This window comes from Archocentrus centrarchus, chromosome 24, assembly GCF_007364275.1.
Source record: "Archocentrus centrarchus isolate MPI-CPG fArcCen1 chromosome 24, fArcCen1, whole genome shotgun sequence".
Lineage (NCBI taxonomy): Eukaryota > Metazoa > Chordata > Actinopteri > Cichliformes > Cichlidae > Archocentrus > Archocentrus centrarchus.
In genome coordinates this window covers 9,134,498-9,146,551 of record NC_044369.1, presented here as the reverse complement: position 1 = coordinate 9,146,551, position 12,054 = coordinate 9,134,498, and the positions used below count along the sequence as shown (strand labels likewise).

Here is a 12,054-nt window from a genome sequence, read left to right as displayed (position 1 = left end):
ATTTTTTCTTTCCTGAGGAGGTGGATTTTTAAGGTGAAAATTGATTTGCTTAGGGTCTCTCTCTGTCCTCACAGTGGAGTTCTGGTTAAATATTTGCACTAAAAATACACAGTGAGTCATGGATTAAAACTGAGGACCGTTAATAAAATCAATAGTGAGGAGCCCCTGCTAGTATATTCGGAAGCAGAAAATTCCAACAAATATTTCTCATCTGTTGTGACTAAGAAAAAAAATGATTGTATGTGGATCTCAATAACATTTCTCTTATTTTATTGTGTGCTATGAGCCAGCTCCTCATCAACCAAAATCAAACGCATTGCTAAAATTAAGTCTGTTAAAAAATAAATTAACTGTCTTCCTACTAGTACTCTATCAAAGTGCTGTTCCTTTATGTGGCATAATGAACTGTGTGTATATATGTATCATTATCAGGAACATTATTATAGCAAGAGATTTCCCTACTATAGATGGGGGGCTGGAAAAAATTATGGGCCTATTATTATTATTTGGGTCAGTGTTTTTGGCTGGTTGTTTTTGCATACATCTACCCTTTAGTCTTGTGTTGATAAAACTATGCAAAAAACTTGACATGAGCGTAAGGTCCATCTGTCTCATCTGTTTGCTGCTTTGATTCATGAGCAGCTCTTCATATTAGTAAGCAGGGTCCACTTAAAAGGGGAGAACCTCACTGACTGCTATTGACATAATGAAACAAACACATTGTCATGAATTGTAAAACATGCTGTCAGCATCCATCACACTTGTAATGACACGAATCAACATCCTGGTGAACAACAAGGATGTTTGTGGCACTGGATGTTATTTTTGCTCTGTTTCCCTGTCAGAGTTACAAAGCCTGCTAAAGCTGGATTTAGACTTTGAAGGAGTGAGAAGGAGTTACCCCTTATCTTCAGTATGTGCACAGGCTCTGAAGTTGTACTCTGACCTTTTAGAGATATGAAAAATTACAGTGTACCTTGTTATAACAGCTTTAATACACCAAATGTGCAGATTAATAATGAAATGATGCAGCTGCAGATCTTCTCATTGTAGCTTTTATCACAAATGTTGTGAAACCGCTTCTGTTGGCAATGTAAACAAGTATTACTAGGTCAGGTATGACATATAACTGTTTGGTGTTGTGGTGACGATATCAGCAGTTAATAACCTATGTCCATGTTTACTTTCTGGGAACACTCCCCTTATTCTTCTGCGTCAAGTGTAATCCAGGCTAAATCCCTTCATTCTCTCCATCCCAGACATAAAAATATTTGTAAGTCATTGCTGGATTTGTTTTCAGAAGCATGAAATGGGTCCTAGTTCAGCATGTAGAAATTATATTTTTCAAACCTAATTAAAACTAAAATCAAAATTTTTGGCATGAGATTCACAGCGAAGAGTTGTTGCAGAAACTTGGTTGGAAGCCTGCTGCTTAATTGAACAGCCACTGAAAAAAAGGACATTATGAACTGTAGAGTTAATAGAATAATAAATAAAATGATTATCGAAGTTGTGGTTAAAAATTAAGCTCTTGCGTTTTTACTCCTGAGACAGTATATGTGCATAATAAATTCCCATTTATGCATGAAGTACATCTTTGTGGGCGCCCAGGTGGGTTAGTGGCGAAGCCGGCAACCACATACGTATGCCGCGTTGCGGTGCGGGTGGCGCGGGTTCGAGTCCCAGCCCGTCGCCAATTTGCCCGCATGTCTTCCCCTGTATCTTTCCAGCATTTCCTGTCTCTCTCCACTGCCAATAAAAAAAAGCTGCTGTGGCCAAAAAAAAATGCAAAAATGTAAAATACATCTTTGTCATAACAAAAAATAAAGGAATCAGCTCCGTTATTGCTGAACTACCCTGTTAGAGGACTTTTTGTCTCAACACCCTGTTGCCTCAGTCAGCCTAAAAGCACATTTGTCCAGCTTTTTCAGAAATCTCATTTTGCTCGAACAGCTGACAGGATATCAGCTGATTCATCTGTGATTGAACTGTGTGACTAGAATGGACTGAAGCTTTTTTCCTTTAATGTGACTATATCATGCATGTTCTGGTGGACCACTGATTCACTGCTTTGCTATTGATTATCCTAGATACTGAAAATGCATGTATATGCATTCCTCAGGGTCTTCATGTAATAAGACACACAGGTACACTATGATTGCCTAATATCTGTTGATTGGACACATTGCAGGCTAGACAATTGGTCACTGTGACACTGGTGCTGTTGACCACCACTGTTACTGTGAACAAAGGTTACTGTGGGCATGACTAATGGGAGCCCAATTCAAGAGCCATAAGTAATGAGTTGTACTTTTTACAGTAATATCCCGATTACATACTTTCTTTATCAGTCGTATCAGTTTGTTTTTTTAAGAGAAAGATAGGCAGATAAAAGGGAAATAAAGTAGCTTTTTAATAGTATACCCAGTTGTGCTTTTTGTTTGATTAATGTGTGCTTGAGAAACCTTCTTTAAGATTAAATGACTTGTATAAGTTGTATAGTGCTTACATAGTGTCTCTTAACTCTAACAGTTTTACAAAGCACTCTTGTCTTACACATGTTCATTCATCAGTGGCACTGAAACTGCCAAAAGGTGCTTGGAGCAACTTGGGGCTCAATGCCTTGCCACAGAACAACAGCCAATGTAATGATTAGATCTATTCTACCAGTACTAGTGATGTATTGTATCTTTGTGTCCAGTCATGGGTTGTCAGTAATTTATACTAAGTCACTTGTCCATGAAGTGCAACAAGTCTACCTTCCTGTAGTAGGAAGGTTTGGCAGGTAACAAGCAGAAGTGCAAAGGTGATTGAATGATATTCTGCAAATCAGTTTAATGAAGCCTTTGCTGCTCATGTTTACCCTGCATGTTACAAAGCCCAAGAACTTAAACCAGTGGACTGGAGAAGATCCCTCGTGTGCTCGTTGCAAAACTCCAGCAGCATTAAGGCACGTCCTCACTGACTGCAAAACCAACCTGTTTGCAAAGATGGTCAGATGATTTAGGTCAGAGGGAATTGTTGTAGATGAAATTGTTCACAGTGGAAGAGGCACAGACAGTAAAATGATGAAGTCTTTTGGATATGTGTCAAGTTAACATCATTAGAGCCATTTTCACACATGGCTTTAATGATGACTTTAAGAATCACTGGAACATTGTCTGAGGTTTCTCACATGTAAAACACAACAGGAGATGTTCTCACTACTGGAAGTGCTGACTTCCAGTTTAGGCAGGGGTACTGCGTGGCCAGACATTGAAGGTCATCATAGTGGCCATTCTCTCGCTGTGAATTCTTTGGACATACTTGTGACTCAGGTGGACATGGACTTTGTACTGTGTAGCTGGCAGGTCAGTGATTTTAATGTCTGATCTGACTGACCTGGAGCTTTGATTCCTCATGTGCAGCTTTGTCAGGTAAGGCTTGGAAAAGCTCAAGGCAGCAGTGCATTGTATGAGGCTTTCTCATATCCATGTAGCACTGAGGAAAATTCCCTGTTTACTCTGTAAGTTGATGTATTGACGAAATAAAGGTTAACCTTATTATCTGTACACAGCCTTTGAAGATGTCAAAATATTGATTTAGTGGTTGACTATAGATTTTGCCCTCACATAATATATATACACCTGTGCCAGAATAATATTTAAAAAAAATAACCTTTAGTTCCCCCAAACCGAGCCAGTTATTTCAAAACCAGTGTGGTTTGAAGAAAAAAAAAAACCTAATTAGTCATTTAATGGTCTGATTCTCTGTTTCAATTAAAGATAATTGCTTTGTGTGCTTCACGCCTCCCACACTGTGTTGCTTATCTTGTGGTAAATAACAATAGCAGTGCTGATAATATCTGGCACATAAAGCCTTCCACCAGCTTCCAAACAGGTCCGGTTGTTATTGTCTCTCTTCCTGAATGTTTTAGCATTTAATGTCAGCTAAGCCCACTCATTAGCTGTGGCCAACCAAACATTACATTTGTTATCAGTCAAATTGGCTTTTATTAAAGCAGTGTGCAACCAGTTCTCTGTAAACTGGCACTGATGGCAATCCAACATGGCACTTGCTTCAAGTAGCAAGTGAATGGTTTACAACTACTTCAGATGTAGTATTCCCGCGGTGAGAATATTGTATACAACAAAATTATGTGATGAATCATTTTATAAACAAGCTTTTGAAATGTTGCCTCCTAAGCAAAACCTCTAGCTCTTATTTCTCTGAATCTCTTTAGAGTCAACCTTTTGAATATGAATGTAATCTCAGTGTAAAAAGGGGGGGAGCTAGCACAAGACAACCTTTCAGAAAAAGGTTCTAAAGCAGGGCAGTAGTACTTAAATATATGAAATATTTTTATTGCACAGGATTTCATGCAGTAATTCTTACTCTTAAAGGAATTATATATAATAAAGGCTGAGAAACAGATGAAATCTGAGGTGAAAGCTGTTAACTTGGCTACTAATTCACTGACTCTGACCTTCTTATTCTTCGGTGACTGCCGGGTCTTATTATGCCATGTGGATGTTTAGATAAAGATGCCAATAACCTATGAATACACTAATGCATGACATTCTTCAATTAATCAATATGAAATAGTTTTTCACAGCAGCACTGAATAGATTTTGAATTCTTAATTGATATCTTCTTATAGTGGTCTCGGGAGATGTCTAGCAGTGCCGCATGTGTGACTGTGGTTCTTGTTTGCCTGTAAGATGCTGCCTCCCTGCAGACCTGGCCTCTCAAGGTTTTGATTTCCACGATGAAATCACTCTGCATGTGTAATCCGAGAGGCCCTGAGTTTTGACCAAGGATCACTTTCGTCAATTGCGGCATTTGAATCAAAAGGTTGAGGCCAAAATTATCATAAAAGCTCAAGTTCTTGAATATTTTAATACAGAATTACTCACAGAGGTGTGGCTATTTAAGTTTAAAATAAAATTGTTGCAGAGTTCAGTTGGGCTAATGTAATCATGTATTTAAGAGCCTGCCAGACACAGGTACGCTTCAGAGTATTTAAACAGTAATATGTGCTTTCACTACTCAAATGCTAGCATGGTTGTGTGTTAGTAGGTGCTATCTAGAGCATTGCAGTCTTGTACTTTCTTCAGGAGGCAGTATCATAAATATGTGGAACAGCTGGCAACGTGGGCTACTCTCGCTTGCGTTTCTGCTAATGTTGGTCTTTTAGCTTAACTCCTGTGACAAAAAAGACAGAAGTCATAATAGACAAACTTTTATGAAGTGAAGTGAGAACTGTAAGCCACTGACTGTGCTGCTCATCAGCACTTTTTTGAGTATTGATGATTTTTCATCAGTTTCTTTTATGTTGCTGTCCTTCTGGTTAATGCCAGTTTTTCAGCAATGCAGCATACCTGTGGACAACGTGACTGGTGTCAGGCTTTGCATTGTTTGCTTTCTGGATGACTGCATGCAGGTGAGTTTCCGTAGCTTCTGCATATGTTTAGATCCCTCTGCCACTGTAGCCAAAGACCTATGCAAAAAGATACCACCTGCATTTTGCAAGTGAACTAGGAAGTAGTACAATAAGAGCAACAATGTACCCAGAGCTGTTTCTGTGCAAGTCTGCAAGGTAACATAACCCTGACCTAATTATTTAGAGACTTTCTTATTGACACTAAATCAAGAGTTATGCAAAATATATTGTATTTTTTTTTTTTTTTTTTCTGACCCCATACATCAATATTTTTATTTAAACCTCGGGCGCTCTAAATGGATCCCCACATAAATGTGACTTATCAGAGTTACTGTTTCATACTCGTGGGAGAGTTTAACAAACAAGTGAAAGTTCACCAGCTTGTAGTAACAAAGAAGAAACTCACATGGTAAAAATGACAGATGGCAGAGGAACGCAAATCAGGGAGCTAATTAACTGAACTGATACATAATTAAAATGGAATAATAATGATAAACCCTCACAATACATGGCAGTGATTTAACACATAATTGTTGCTTTTCCCCTTTGAAAAAGTCACGTTTCTTCTTACACAGATCTCGGGAGATGTTGTAGATAACTGTCCTGCATTGTATTTGTGTGTGAGTGTGTGTGTGTGAGAATATGGAGAATTGCTGTATTGTGATACCTGTGTTATTTCTGGGCAACATATTGTGATAGTTACTCTGGATTGTGCCAAATTCATGTAGCGTACAAATAAATAAAGTGAAGAAGATCTTTGAAATTCTTAAATCTTAAATCTATATAATCTTGTGGCTCTTGATTCTATAGAAAGGGTTTTTACCTAGCCTTTTACTTTTTCAGCCTAATGATAGCCCCCTTCACTTGCACTAGCATTTCTTTGGGCCTCATATTTAAATTTACAGTGAAAAGCTATAAAATGAAAAGAAACCAAACAAACTGAAATATAGATAATGTGTATGTTTCATTTGCCTCACCTGCCAATAGAACCACTTATCAGTCAATTGTACAATTAAAATGAGGGACTGTATCTAAAAATGGCTGTAATAATTCATGCAAAATTAATGCAAAACCCCTTGAATAAAACCTGCATTTTAAACACACATTGTTGGCTTTATCACCATTGGGGTGGTGTTTTGAGACAAAAATGACAAAAATGGCATCTTTGTCCAATAAATTATGGACCTAACTGTATTCAGTTAAGTTTCTGAGTTCAAAGTTCTAAGACTTCACCATAAATTCTCATCAGCTGATAACAGAAACCATTGTTGCAACCATAAAAAAAAATCTAGTAACATCTAAAACACACCAGAACACTTTTCACTGCAGCAGCAGCAGCATTGTCAGTGAACAGAAATCTTTCATTGTGCATCACAATGAATGACTCTACTCACCATATTTAAGTGCAGGTGGTGGTGTGTGTTTTGTGTCAGTGAGGCAGCAGAGTCATGATTCAGTCAGACTCAGACAGTTTTGATTAATTTTACTACAAGAAAGGAGGAACTTGGGATTTCTGAAGTGAATGGATCAACTAGTGCGGCTGTTCTGGACATCTTGTTTGGATTTGAGAACTGCGGCGGCTGTCACATTTCATCCGCTCAAGCCTTCAAAGGATTGAAACATTTGTGCTTTCTGGCAGTTTAGTCTTTATTTAAGGCAGTCCACGGGTCTTTATTTAGCTGCTAGTGGGTGCATTGTTCTTATCTTCTCTGACCCTCAGACTGTCTTTATATAAAGACAGAAGAAACACCAGGAATGGTGTGCAAGTGAGAAAAATCTTAAGATTTTAGAACTGAACCTTTTGTTTTCTTATCAACTGAACAAAGGGATGTATCAGTTTGTGGTGCTTACTTTCTCAGATTTCTGTTAATTTTATTTTATTTCCTATAATTTATGTGGAGTTGCACAGTGGCAGCCAATTAAAACAGTTAAAATATATGATAAACCTGATATATAATTTACTTGTTTATTTTAAGTGACTAATTTTGGGGGGGCATTAGAGTATGAGAAAGACAAAATACCTTTACAGCAACATTATGTATTGCTTTGTTTTGCAGTACAATACTGCCATTCTTATTAACACATGCAGTGAATTCCCTGGCCAGTCTGAGAATCACAGCTACCAAAGTCATGACACTTGGTGTGTTTTGTTGTTGTTTTTATCAAATGAATGAGGGTAAAGTGGATGGAATTTAATTAACTTTGTTAAAAAGAACAAACTCAGAACATTTATTAGAATATGTTATCCCCACTTGTTTGTTCATTTAGAAGCTGCAAGGTGTTTGCCTTTTGATTGTCTCACTTGGGTCATTTGGCTTGCCGGTGCAAGGCTGGAAATTTTTAACATCACGTTGAACCCTAGATACCACTGTTACCATGGGCAACTATCGTGGTAATATCGTAGTGTGACATGCTGTTTTTTTTTCCCCACTTCTACTATAGAGATAATGATTCACCTCTGTAGCAAGACATAATTCATCATGCTGCATTAAGCCTACCTTCAGTGATATGTGTGGACAAAATGATGAAATACCTGCCAGTGGAATGCAGTACAATGAAACTGCATAAAACAATGCTGGATATTATAACCTTCATGGATGAGGATTTATTGCAAAGCTGTTGTGTTGGCAGAGGAGAAAATTTTTAGCATGTCTTCACTTATGCACAAGGTGCATAGATTCAGATCAAATACTGAATTTGATTTATGACTTTTACAGAGAAGTGCTTGAGCTTTGGCCTCTTACCTCCAAACAAGCTGCATGCCAAAAAAAAAAAAAAAAAAAAAATACACGCCTAATAAGAACGAAGCCTCGAGTGGATTGGAGCTCTTCTGATATGACTTTGGCATAAACACAGCCTCACACAATCACCATTAAAAGTTAAGAGTAAATAGCTTCGGCCCTCTTTATTGTCTCGCCTGGTTTGCTCAGGATTTTAATTGCAATTAGCGCAGACAGTGATTTATCGACGCGTAGTTGGGTTTCAGCGCCATGTCATGTTGGGCTAATTGGTTTGGTTAAAAAGGCGTGACAGGGAGCATGCTGGAGGTGCTGTGGCTCTCAGGAAGACAATCAGCTTCACACATCGCAAACTGAAGTTTCACGTTCTTTCCTGCACATTTTCTGAAATCTGTGCATCTCATTTTCTCCCTTCCACGCTTCGTTTCTTTCCTCTCCCTTTAGTCGTGTTTTCTCTTTTCTTAGATTTTCCATCCTGTTCCCTTCTCTTAGCACTGCCAAACACATATCAGATGGGATTTGTCATTCTAATAACACTCAGTTGCTCGTAGGTTTTTTATGAGCTTCCTTGCTTTATCTCCTCTCTTATCAAGTGAGGATCTGCCATGACAGTCAGTTTAAAGGAGATGTAATCATTCACTGAAAACACGCTATTACACTCGTAGCAAATGGAGGCAGAAGGAAAGGCAAGGAATGTACATATTCTTCTTGCAGTTATATAAAATGTCTAAATTTTGCTGCAGTGGAGACTGAACAGTGGCACTGGAGCTCCTTACATGTCCTATTTCTGTTCAGCCAGTTTGTACTCCAGCAAAGAAGAGTAACCAAGGTTAAGTCCAGACCGAAGCTTCATATAGCGAGTGGATTTTGGTCAGTGAAAAGGGCTGTATACATAAGGTGTGGTCCAATCATCACGGGTGTGCGTGTTTGTTCGTCATGTGATCGAGTAACAGTGCTGTGGCAGATGAGAAAAAATCCACAGGGCCGAACGTAAAGCAACATAACCCAGGACACTTGTGGGATTATGATTTTATACACGCTATATTCAGATGTCAAGGTGTCAAAGTAGTATTTATTACTAAAATTCTGCAACTAAGATTTATTTTTCATTTTTCTAGATTTTTTTGTTTTGTTTTATGCTGCTGGTTATTTTCTTGATTCATTGAAGTTGATTCACAAAAATGACTTGAATCTAAAGGAACTGATGCAAAAAATAAAATACGTAAATGCATATAATATAAATAATATCATTTAAATCCAGATATAATCTTCCAGACTTAAATTTATGTCTGTATTTCCATATACGAACTTTTATTTTCTTTTTCTTTCTTTCTTAAATCTGCATCTGTTGCCTAAATCTCAGTCAAAACCGTTGCATGCTTTAGACTGAGGTTAGGATCACTCAACACGTGAACATATAGCCAAAAAGTGATGAAATATTAAAAGTAATCAAAACAGAAAAACTTTTTTTTAATTACTAAAATGCATTTTTTTAAATTTATGTTTTGATTAAACATAATTGTAATTGTGTCAGATTTACAGTTACACTTATATTCTCTATCTCTGGTTGATGGTTTAAGGTTTTGAAGTTTTTAGTCACATTCGAAGGGCAGTGATGAATGATTATTTCTTTATCAGCTATGCTGTTATTTATTGTTTGTGTTTTGTATTTTTAGTTTAAAAAAACAGGTTCACAAGAAATCATGGGAATGTCCTCAAATTGCTTGTTTTGCCAAGACAGTCTGAATCAAGAATATATTAAATATAAAATGGCATAAAAGAGAGCAAAGCAGTTCTCAAATTAGAGAAGCTACAACCAAAAAAATTTTGATTTCTTTTTGTTTTTGTTTTTTTTAGACAATTTTTGACAAGTCCTAAAACAGCACTCCATGATGTGACTGTCAGTCTCCTTTAAGAAGACAAGGAACAGTTGCAGTCACAGTTTACAGTTTATCCACATTTCTTCTATCCTTCACTCTGTTCATAACGAGGTGACAGAGAACCAGCATAGCTTATCTTTATCGTGACTGAACCAAAGCTCGACAGTCACACAGAGCATAATGGAGGAGATGGGTGAAGATGAACAGCGGCGAGGTGAAAGCAGAGTGGCGTTGAGTGGAGCAGGAAAAGAGCACAGCGGAACAGAAAGACAGGAGCCGAGCCAGCGACGGTGAACAACACATCCCAGATATAAAAGATGAGAGTGGGCCATAGATAGCTCAGCGAAGCCGGGGTTGCAAGCAGAAAACCTCATTTGTTAAAATGGGGTTCAGCCAGCAAGATGTCAAGAGACAGGATACCACATTATACAAAAGTTACACAATGCCAGCCAAACCACTTAGCATACACTATGAGTGATGCAGTGTTTATTCTCTGTGAATAACTCTGAGACAATCATTTGGTGCGTGAATTAATCTTTTATCAGTTGTGTATAGTGAGGGTATGTGTGTATGTTCATGGCATTTAACAGAATTCCCACATGGCATGTGAAAAGTTTCCAAAGTGAAATTTATCATTCATAGATTAAATAGTTTGAAAATGACCAAAAATGTCCTGTAACCCGTGGAAAGCTTTTCTCTTGGTTCCCGACAAACACAGCCAGTCAGTCTCACATCTGTCTGATTACGAGCCGGTTGGTTCATGCATGTGTTAAAGCTAGCCAGAGCTCAGAGCCAGCCACAAGCCACCAGCCTCGGTATGAGCAAAGAATTAAAAACAGTTACAAGGGCTCAGTGGATGAGCAGGTGAACATATACGACCACATGCCTGTGGTGTGGGTGGCCCAGGTTTACGTCCGACCTGTGGCCCTTTCCTGCGTGTCTTCCCCTATATCTCTCTCTCTCCCCACTTTCCTGTCTCTCTTAACTGTGCACTATCTAATAAAGGCCAAAAATATCTAAAAAAAAAAATGAGTGTAAAAGAAAAAAGGGTTGAAATCCTGCTGTCTGATGAATTGATAAACACTCTGGAAAATTATGTAAGTACCTGACGTGTTTTGTTGCACTTGTTTTTATTTGCTAAGATCAAATATGTCAGATAAAGGTGGGTATACAGCAACTCAATTTTAGTTATTTATTAATTATTTATTACCTTTTAGTTAAGTATTTCAGGAACAGAGCACATAACTTTCTGCAGTTTTTTGTTTGTTTTTTTTGGGGGGGGTTATAAAGTGTAGTAATTTATTTTAATTTAGTTGTTTAATCTGAAAAAACAAAACAAAAAATACATTTTTAATTTAGATGACAAAATAAGCCTCAAAGTTTGTTTGATCAAAAAATACTTTATCTCCATGTAGAAGCTGAAAGGCCCGTTTCCTCTCACAAATCTTTGCAAACAAATGCTTTGATGTAAACACCGCTATAGATGAGAAAAATTTAATTACATGCATTTATTAGGCCTGCGACAGAGTGGCGACCTGTCCAGGGTTGTCCTCTTCTGCCTCTTGCCTTATGGCAACTGGGATAACTCCAGCCCTCCCGCAACCCTGAATGGATAAGCAGAATAAAATGGATGGATGGATGGCATTTATTACTATTAATTATTTTAAGTCTATTATTCCTTTAAAACATTTTTTCAAGCAAAACTGACCAAAAGTTTTCTATTTGTGGCTTTTCAGTTCTAAAAATCTACTTTTTAAAAAAAAATTTATTATAAACACAGGACACTGTTGGTGAACAATCGTGCCAGGCTTACTATTTTTGCAGTGTGTACTGTACTTAGTATATATGGTATGCTATACTTGCAATATAGTAGTGTATTAATCATAAAAAATATTCAGCAGAATAATATATGATGACAGATTTATTTTTTGCCATTGTGTGTCCCCTTGCACTAGTTTTCTTATATTATTTGTATTGGATTATATTGCATCAAAAGGCAAGATGGCTCATTGTG

At 37.5% G+C, this 12,054-nt stretch overlaps 1 protein-coding gene across 1 annotated transcript in view; it reads left to right on the top strand.

Moving 5' to 3' along the window:
• The window catches only part of aven (apoptosis, caspase activation inhibitor), a 36,596-nt gene that overhangs the window by 16,558 nt on the left and 7,984 nt on the right, over positions 1 to 12,054 (top strand). The gene's annotated exons all lie outside the window — the stretch shown is intronic.